Source organism: Cynocephalus volans, chromosome 16, assembly GCF_027409185.1.
Source record: "Cynocephalus volans isolate mCynVol1 chromosome 16, mCynVol1.pri, whole genome shotgun sequence".
Classification (NCBI taxonomy): domain Eukaryota; kingdom Metazoa; phylum Chordata; class Mammalia; order Dermoptera; family Cynocephalidae; genus Cynocephalus; species Cynocephalus volans.
This window is the reverse complement of record NC_084475.1, coordinates 44,288,689-44,299,504: the sequence shown is the minus strand read 5'-3', so window position 1 is coordinate 44,299,504 and position 10,816 is coordinate 44,288,689.

Below are 10,816 nucleotides of genomic sequence, written 5' to 3'. Positions count from 1 at the left end.
AAAGCCCATGCACTTAATCACTACATACATTAAAAACTAAAATAACTTGGGATAATAAGATAATCTTGATGAGCTTTGTAAGTTGTGATAAATTACTCAAATAGTAGTTGATCATCATGTGTAGATATCAGGGCCCCTGCAGAAAGGTGCTGACACACTCAAATTGAGTACTTTAAAGACAGATTAAAGAATCTATTTGCAATGGTATGGGGCTGGGTATAGAAAAACCTCAAGATATAGTGCAGTGCCCCAGGCAGGGTAATACTGGACCGTTCTTCCCACCCTAGGTCTGAAGGAAGGAGAGAAGGAAGTGGTCACAGGAACCCAGAGGCAAAGAAAACTCAGTAGGATCTGACAGAATCTGTAACCTTAGGTTGATAATGAAGAGAAAAAGCCAGAGAAATACAACTGCTGACCTTTCTCTCATCTCTTCCCCTGCTGTTCTGCCAATGCTTACCATTGGCTGAGCCTAACTAGAAGCCAGAAGTCCATACAGGTCAGCTCTCCCGGGCAGGAACCAGAATACAGAGAAGTCAGAGTGGATTGGAGGGGCAAACAGAAACCATCTAGAACACATGGTGAGATTGGTAGCAAGTGAAGAAACTGCAGATAGAAGCAGACCCTCAACCAAGACCTCTCAGTTTCAGTGACAGAACTGGCATTTGAATCTTCTGACCCCAGCTCCACATGTTTTCCAACCTCGTTGCTTTACAGAATAATAGATTAGTAATTTTCTCACTGCGTTGGCACTTATTTAATTACAGGACGATCATACAGCCTATGTGGGCCCCTGATAAACGTCCTCACTTGCTTCTTATTCCATTTGTCCCCACTTGACAAGTTCTCCTTGTGGGTTCCAGCTGATTTTCAAAGGTGTGAGAATCCACCCCTACGGTAGGAAGAAATTTTATGTACTTCCTTAAATAATACCATTTCATTTTCTAGAAAATTCTAACACACCAGGAAAATATGAAGGAAATCCTGCTAAAATGTAAGATTTCCTTTCCTAAGGGGCCAAAAGAGTAAGTAGAAATGAAGAAAAATCGTGGACTTTGTGCTGAGAAATTGGAAAGTTCTGATCTCTTATGAAACTAATTCAGTGAAATTACAGAGACAAAATAGAATTGGCCTAAATAGAAGGGAAAGAAAGAAGGAAAGCATGGCACAATGGATGTTTACTGAGTATCTACAATAAGCCAGGCCTAGGTCTATCTCTGTTGTCTTATTTAATCCTCCTCATGAAAATATATAGTAAGTGTATGTAATGGGCATGTGAATTTGGCTACTCGGGCTTCATACGCCTCCACCTAGAAACAGAAACAACAATTTCCTTTGGGAAGTTTGTCTTTCTTCATTCTTAATCACGAAGTTGAAAGAGGATGGCCACACCCCCATTTCTAGGATCAAGCCCTGATTGATTCATAGTAATCAGTGTATCCTGTTTCCCTGCATTAGTTCGCTGTGGCTGCCACAATAAAATGTGGCAGATTGGGTGGCTTAAACAACAGAAATGTATTTTCTCATAGTTTTCATAATCAAAGAGTCGGCAGGTTTGATCTTCTGAGGCCTCTTTTCTTGACTCGTAGATGGCCGTCTTCTCTCTGTCTTCACACTGTCTTCCCTCTGTACCTGTCTCTGTCCTAGTCTCCTCTTCTTATAAGGTCACCAGTCATGTTGAATTAGGGACCACGCATACGACCTCATTTCACCATAATTACCTCCCTATCTCCAGACACAGTCACTGGGGGTTAGTACTTCAACATATGAATTTGGGAGGGGACACAATCCAGCCCATAATGCTCCCTTTGGGCACAGTGATTGGTTCAGGGGTAGGAAATTTACCAGAAGCCCATGTAGGCTGTATGATTGTTCTGTATTCCAGTCAGAGTCCATGAGACTGAAGAAAATGTATGTTCAGACTTGCAGAAAAGGAGAGTTGTCTTTCTTTAGCTGGACTTGGTACTATGAAGATATAAGGCTTGGGGTTCCTGAAATCCTTTTTACTCCATGAGGAAGTCCAACTCAAGCTGAAGCCATCACATAGACGAGGGCAGAAAACAAGTTTCAGGGAAACTGTACCTGAGCATATGGTTTGAGCATCTAAAATGCTCCTGGACATATAAGATACTTGAGCCAATAAATTTCCTTTGAGTTTAAGCCAGCTTGAGGTAGTCCTTTGTTATGTGCAACATCAAAATTCCTAAATGCCATAATATTGTATCTTTGTTTTTCAGAATCGCACAGCTAAGTGCTAGAATTTGTGTCTATCTCTAGCAGATGCTAAAGGTCTGGCATTTTCCATTATACCAAGATTACTGTTTTCCTTCCTTAGAGAACCATAAGGCAGCAAGCCAGTCACATCTATGGCCTAAACTCTATTGTTCCTCTAATATCAGAATGTAGTAAATTACCTATTGATACAGAACCCATACATTTCTTACAACATCCCCAAATCCAGTGTGTGAAAAGGCTGCTCTAGCATGATTCCAGCCAGTGACACTCTGTTTCAAACTCCGGAGAAAGCCTGGGTTTCAGAAACAACACCCATCTTGGATAAACATCCTAACACTGAGACTTGAAATTTCCCAGAGTAATAGTTATTCTGAAAGGGCAGTGACTTTACTGCCCTCCTTTTAGTTTAATTGAATTCAACACGTTTACCATGCCAAGCACCCTGCCATGTGCTGGAAGGGTCTAAAGATGAATATGACATGGTCCCTGCCCTGAGGATGCTCACAATAAGGGAAACTCACAAACAGCTAACAAATACAAACAGAAACAACCGGAAACAAGATTTTTTTGTAACTTGTGAATCAATATCTTTATTCAGAGAAATTATGAAGAACACACTGCCTCAGATGTGGAGCTACTATCATCTTTGGATGGGAAGGCTAGAGCATTAAGCCGTACCTACCTAGTGAACTCTGAAATCTATTCCAAGTACACAGTATTTTGCATTTGCCCACCACTGACTTTAAAAGGCTTTTACCACAATTTACAATGAAAAAGGTATGGAAACACAGAACCACGTGGGAATCTAACATCTCATCGTACTCTGCCCCCTTTACCAGAGGAAAAGATTTAGACTGTAACCATAATAACTGTGTAATACAAAGAAAACAATACAAAAAATATATAGAATTAAGAGCATCTGAAAAGATTTTTTAAGAAAGTGATTTCTTTAATAATAACATGTTTCTCTTCCTGAGTTAATCTCATTATGTGGTTTATAAATTAAAGAGACTGTTTGTCTTTCCTCCTTTCAGTTTTGAAACGATGCCTTTGTTATATGAACTGAGGACTGAAGACTCCTGGCCAAAACACATACTTAAGAGGACCCTGGAGACAAACTGTTTGAAATTTAGAGTGCCTGAACATTTTACAGTGATGGTATCCAAAAGTATAATTTAATTATTTTTCTCTCTTATTGTTTTTATTATAATCATGAAATATTTAATTAAATAGTATACTGAGTAGATTAAATGATATGAGAGTTGTAAAATTTACTTGAGTAGCCTCTTCTGTTGCAAAGCTTACAGTTCAGAGACAACATTACCACTTAGTACTGACCCGCTAAATTATTTTGGAAAAAAAAGAGGTGAGGATGATTTTTCTATTTCCTTTAAAATCAGTGTAACAACAGTCTACCCAGACAGAAGTGAATGTTATCAAAGCAGAAGGGATCACTAAAGGGATGTACAATGTTTGGATTAGCCCAATCTCAGCAGCAGCATTTTGGCTGCAACAGTCAGCTCAGGTGTACCAGGTTTCTTCCTTATCTACAGCAATTCCTGAAGGGATACTTTAACTGGTGAATTACTCAACTTTCTATATGAAATGCAAATGGCATACATTGACGTTAGCGTGACTAGCCCCACAACCTGCACTGCATGATGGAATTCTGATTTTGTATTTCTAGCCCCTCAGCCCTGTGACTCCAGGTGAAATCCTTGAAGGGTGCAGCTCAGAGAATGGCCCTATTGGACTTCTCTTGCATCCAGGTTCTCTGTGTCCTCTTTATGCTGCTGTGCCCCACAATCGTCTGTATGATGATGGTCATTTTATCCACATCAAGGTCCCAGATTACTAATCCACATTTTCAAAAATTCTACATTTTCTTTAAATAGGAAGCTCTATATATTTAAACGTGGTCACTTTCCTCCACTGCTATCTACTAAATGCCTTGGGATAACTAATTTGTATCCAAGAAGTAGCTTCTCATTCCAACCATATGGCTTAAAACATTCTTTCCCTCTTTCTCTCTCTGGCTGGCTGCCTCTAAGCATGGTTTATACAAAAGTGATGAGGGAGGGATTGTAATCCATTTACTTGCAGTGGGAAGGGAGTCTTCCACATTGGCCTTCAGGTTGAACCTGGAACAGAAACCAATATTCACCCCTGCTGCTACAGTTCATTTTGCTGTTCAACCATTTATTTCCCATTAATTATGTGAGCTACATTTGCACTTGAAAAGTTTAGATGTAATCGAGCATTATATATTTGGGAAAGAATCCATGGTAGGAGCAATGGAGTAATAAGATAGGCCTGACTCTCAGGGCATCGCAATCTATCTGGAGAGTTGAGACAAGATGCATACAATACAGCATAGGTAGCATGAAAGACTCTTGATATTTATAAGAATTATGTCCTAAGACTTTTTTGTATTCCCAAATACATACATCATGTAATTTATCTCATAAAGCACAGTCAAAAAATTTTAAATTGCACTGCCAAACACATAGGTTGGTCTCTACGTAGGATGAGAACCTATTTCTGGCTAAGAACAATCACTTCCTTGTAACTCTTTAGTTGCTTTTCACTTCCATTACCAGCTCCAGCAACATGTTTCTTCATGAAAAAAAAAATTACCCTCAAAAGAAAGTTTTATACAGTTGCTGTGTTCACAAAGAAAGACAAGATATATGGATGATGAAGGGTCAACTGGATTCAGTCACTAGCCACATGCCTCACTCAAGTAAGCCAGCCTTACAGTTCCTGAAGTTCAACATAAAATCTATCAAATTTCAAGCTATTACCCACTATGAACCTCTTGGGTGGTTCAAAATTAGTTGAAACTGTGCGTGTTAGATCTATAAATGCCAACCATTTAAAAGTAGAGTGGTTCAAAGGTACATATTCTATGTGTTTAGAGGAAGTGTCTGAGGAAATTTTTAGATAAGGGGTAAAATTTGAGCTGAAAGACAGGTAACGTTAGATAGGTAAAGAAGAGGAACACTGGTGGTGACCATGAAAATGCACCTCTAGAATCTTCTGTTGGAGTGGCCTGTGCTCTGAAATTGACCACTGGATTTTTGCCAAGATCATACCCCCCATGGGCTATTTTCAGCCAATGACTGAATTTGGCAAGAGAATTAGGGCAGACCCAGTCCTAGAAGATGAGGGACTCAAGCTACTCTGATAGGCACGTTTGTCTCCCATTGACCCTATGAAAATTTTGATAGAACTTCACTACAGTCTAAGAGCTTCTTTCTTTCCCTCCCTTCTCCCTCTCCTCCAAGGGGTCAAACCGACATCAAGGCCAGATGGCACCCCCAGCCTCCACCTGCTCTGTCCTCAATCTCCCTCACGATAAATCTCTCACACGTCTACTTCCATCATAGCATTTGCTTTCTGAGCACTTGTACTAACACAACTAAATTTTAGGCCGTTATTGAAATTTGGGAGAGAGTTCTTAGTTGTCACAATGATTGTGGGTTGTAGGGTGGGGTCCACTACTGGTATTTAGTGGATGTGGCCAAAGATGCAAACACTTATGCAATGTGTGGAATAATCCTTCCCAATGATGAATTTTTTTCACATCTCCCATAACTTCTGAACATCTTGCCAGATATCCAGACAGATGAAACACCTGTCTAGAATTAAACAAGCCTAGACCCTAACTCCATTTCAAATATAAACATCATGTATTTTTTCTTAGTTTTAATATATGCTGAGCTTTCTAGGAATGCAGCTACCTTGCACATCAAGAGATTACCTTTATGTTGTTGAGTATTTACCAAGAGTGGCTCACCATTTCAGAAAAATTATGTCACTAACAGCAATCTTACTTGTGATATCTGAGTGGCCAAAATAAACACCTGTATCAATCTGCATTTGTAGGTTGCTGTTGATTACTTGTATAGGCACAATTATGTCTTACAGTTTACTTGTACCCCAAAATGTACATGCTTAAAAACATAATATGTTATTAATTATTTTTCTCATATTTTTCTTTTGTTTTACATTTAGGGCAATACGTTGACCTCTGTGAATGTAGGTGCAGGTATATTATTTAACATATTTCCACTTCAGGATAAAACAGGGAAAGTATAAATACCCATTATGAAAAAAAAAAAAAGAGGTATTCAGTAGAGCAGAGTTCAGAACCTCAGACTCAGAGTAAAAAAAAAAAAAAAAAAGAACAGTGATTTTTGGAAGGAGGGTCATAAAGATATCTAGGCAGGGGTAGATACTTTTCTTCCCCATGTCCACAGTTATTAAAGTTTTCAACTATCCTTCTCTCATAGCCTTACCTTGATGAATTTATCCTTTCTTTGAGGATCCTTGGTGAACTTTCCTGGCTATTATTCCTTTATAGAACTGGAGTCTTGGAAACAAATGACTAATGGGCTGCGGAATGGCTGGGACGTTGGGTTAAGCACACAGTTCTTTTGGCTAAATGGTCCGAAGCTGTCAGGCTTCTTCCAGGACGCCATGCAGCTGTGTGCTTGCTCGCTGTGTGGAAGTTGCTGTAGGATTCCAACAGCTCAAAGATGTACAGTAAGAACAGAGGGTCTGGAACCAATCAACTTTCCACAGCCTGATAACTGGTCTCACTTTCTTTGAACCAGGTGTCCACCATTCCCAGATGTTACCTTGGTCTCATTTACACCTAATCCTTTGGGTTGCCAGTTTCTGGAGTCCACACCATCCTAAAAAAGTGAAGTTACACCTTTAGCTAAGAACTGTTATGAGATCAGAATAATTTCTTACAAGATAAGCAGAATGCTTTATGTGTAATTCAATCCCTCTGGCTCCAATAAACATTTATAAAGTGCCCAAAGGAGCTGTATGGTTCTAGGCATTTTATAATAAGGGAATAGAATGGAGGAAAGATTTGGTTTCTGCACTTTTGGCATGCGGCTTAGTAAAGCCAAACCAAATGAGTATCAAGAACAATAAACCTTTACCCAGAGTAGTTTTATATTATAAGAAGCAAAATTAATATTTCCCTGTCCTCCTAGAATTTATTAATTATGTTATTTTTTCATAGACATTCCCTCCAGTGCAGATACTTCAAAGTCCATTCAGAGGAGCAAGCTCCCAATTTAATAAAAAAGGAGGCAACTTCAACTTCCAGGTCTACCCTGGAGGTCTCTTATCAATGTTCCAAAAGTTTGCTCATGTCTCTGTTGCAACACTTGCTACCAAGAATTAGGTTCCTATATTTTGAGTCACCCTGCCCAAAAAGATCCTATAAATTAGTTGGTTATTTATGCTTGTAGTTGTTCATCTTTTTTATTAGCAATACAATTTGAATTTTATGAAGTTATGCTAAATGCTATAGTATTTGGCTTCATATGCAACTGGCATTATCATATCAATAAACAAGTATTATAATTGTCTGTTTCTTGCTTTGGGGAATAATATGTCTTCTAATTAACTCTGCTGTTCTTTTTCCTGGAGTTAAATAGCCATAGCACTCATTGTACATTTTATACTCTGATTGGATAAAGATGCTCCCGTGGCCTCTGATTAGACTTCACGTATCCTCTGCACAAGATTATATTCCTTCCCTTTCTCCTCTTATCTCTTGGCCACTATAAATGTCTTCATTTTGTTGGGAGTTTATATGGCTGTGTATTGCCCTAGATGGTTATTGGCCCTTTATAAAAACGGACTGTTTCTCTGATCTCTTGTATATTCCCATCTTCTCTTAGTATTTTACAGTGTTTTACAAAGAAGACAACCAAGCAGTGGCATATTTTTAAACTGTGGCCCAAAAGTAAAAAGTTCAGGGCTATGTTTCCCTTAGTTAACTGCTCATTAACCCTGTATCTCCCTTGCTATAAGGAGCAAAGCAGAGATTTGGGAGTTTTATCCTCATTAAAAACTTTTTCTTAGCTAGAAGACTTAACTACATATGATAGCTCCAGGACGAATTTTTTTTTAAGACTATACAGGTGTCTACACAGAGAAGCAGAAATGAGCCTCAGCTTATCTCAGGACAATAACATGAACTTGAATAACCCACTCATCTTTGCTCATCTTATGTATCAGTCAGGCTAAACTAGGTTGTGCTTCAGTAACAAATAAGAACTGCAGGGCAGTTCTCTGGGTGGCCTTGGACCAACCCAGTTCTCTCCCATTTCTCACTTGTGGTTCTCAAGAACAACTACAGAATGTGCTGGGGATGCGAAATCCTGAGATAAGGAGGGACTAGCCAGAACAAGCTGGGCTCTGTTCCTGTCCACCCTAGAAACAGAATGTTCTTTAACACTTTATCCCAGTGACTCATATATCTCCTGAGGTGCAAAACTAAGGGTGGGCTACATTCCAGGGTCCCTCCACTGTGGTGCAAGTGGGACACACACAGACGAGATTCTGTCTACCCTGGGCAGACTTCCTGAGCCTTGGGAGACCAGCTCATCATGAATCCTAGGCTTTTGTTGTCCCTTGCTGCCTATCTGTAAGTAATGAACCAGCTTCATATAACGTGTGTGTGAGTGTTCTGTCTCTCCCGATTTGGGCGAGTAGTAAAAGTGTAGCCCAAGGTGCAGTGGGCTGAAGTGGTCATCAGTACGTGGTGAACTTGCTTCACAACCTCCAAAAAATCTCAATGGCTTAAAACAACAAGCGTTTATTTCTTGTTCACACCCTATGCCCATTGCAGATTGGCTATGAACTCTGCTCTCATGTCCTTCATTCCAGGACATAGGCCGACCAAGACTCCATCTCAATATATTTTCTATAATCATTGCAACAGGGAACAGGAGGACAGTGCAGTGTTTGACTGGGCAATTAAATGTTTCTACCCAGAAGTGGCGCATATCACTTCATCTCAAATTTTATTGGTCAAAGTCTGTAATCACACCTAACTTCAAGAGGGTGGAAAAAATGTTATCCTATTACATGTTTGGAATGACAGAGAACTGAAATAACAGTGAGCACCCCTGATGATTACACACAAAGCATTTATGCTTCCCAGAGAGAAGGGTATTTGGGGTACATTTGCTGCCCCTTGGCATGAAGCACTCCTGTGTGTAAAGTTTTCCCTGTTGTGGTTTCTGAGCATCTTGGTGCCCATCCTCTCTGTGGTTGTTGCTTTGGTTTCATGCATCTACCCCCTGCTCTGATCCACTATAACTAGGGGAATAGGGTTAGAATGCCTTATAAACATGCTACAATCACAAAAGCAACTATAACAGAAAAAGACCAGCTGGGGCCACTTCATTGAATGTAACACTGTTTGTGGTCTTATGCACAGTCTTGTGCATAAGACCAACTGTGTATATATGGTTCTTCATCCTGTTAAATATCTTAAGACAATATTGAGTAAGAAATGCTTTTTAACTGGTCATTCCACTCTGGGTGCCACAATCTTTTCTTGACTTGAAAATGATGAGGGTGATAATTATGATCATAATCATCATGATGATACTAGTAATAAGACCTACTTTTTGTTGAGCTACTACTATGTGCCAAGCATACTGCTACAGTTTGAATTTACCCCTCAAACTCACTGAAGTTTGATCCCCATTGTAACAGTTTGAAGAGGGTGGGAAATCTAACTGTGAAATTTGAAAGACAGGACCTTTGGAAGGTGATTGGATCATGTGGACTCTATCTTTATAAATGGATTAGTCCATTCATGGATTGATGGATTCATGGTTTAATGGGTTATCAGGGAGTAGACCGGGGGCTTTCAAAAGAGAGGAAGAAAGCATGTGGAAGCACTCTTGTTCAGCCCTCACCATGTGATATTCTGCACCATCTGGGAACCCTGTAGAGAGTTCCCACTAAGAAGAAGGCCTTTCAAATGTACCCCCTGGACCTTGGACTTCCCAACCTCCAAAACTGTAGGAAATAAATTCTGTTTACTTATAAATTACTCAGTTTCAGGTAATCTGTTATATGCAAGAGAAAACTGACTAAAACATACATTATCCAAATCTCAAAGAAGTCAAATGAGTTATCCAAATTCATAGTTAACCAATTATAGACCCCAGATTTTGGAATTTGTTCTATATACCACATAGAGGTAAGAATCAAGCAGTTCAGATGTCTATCAGTTATAACACTTAAAAGGATATTTTATGAAACCTGAAAGAAAAGATTAAATCTACTTTATAGAATGAAAATAGCATGCAGTTTATTTTAGAGTTAGATTGAGAATATCCTGGTCACCCTCACCCGTATATTTAGTTCACCTTGGCTCAAACACAATTCCACAGCCTATGATAGTTCAAAGTCTTTGCTGAGTTTTGGGAAGTCCCAAGACTTCCTTTCTCTTCCTTCCTCAGTGTAAAGTGGATACTGTTATGATTCTCCAGCATCTGCTCTACCTTCCTACATTAAACACCTCCAGTATTAGAACTTAAGTAGACTTGATACAATCCACAGCTTCAAGCATGAGTCATGATTAGCCTATATGAGCGAAATCCTATCCTTCTTGTCACAGTGATTCAAAAACTGGTATATCACCACAACCTAAGATAATCAGCTCATAGTATTTGCATGGGCATGGCAATTAATTTGATCATTGTAAAGTTCAGGACTTTTGCAGACTTTGGTAATCAAGAAACTCTCTTTGTTT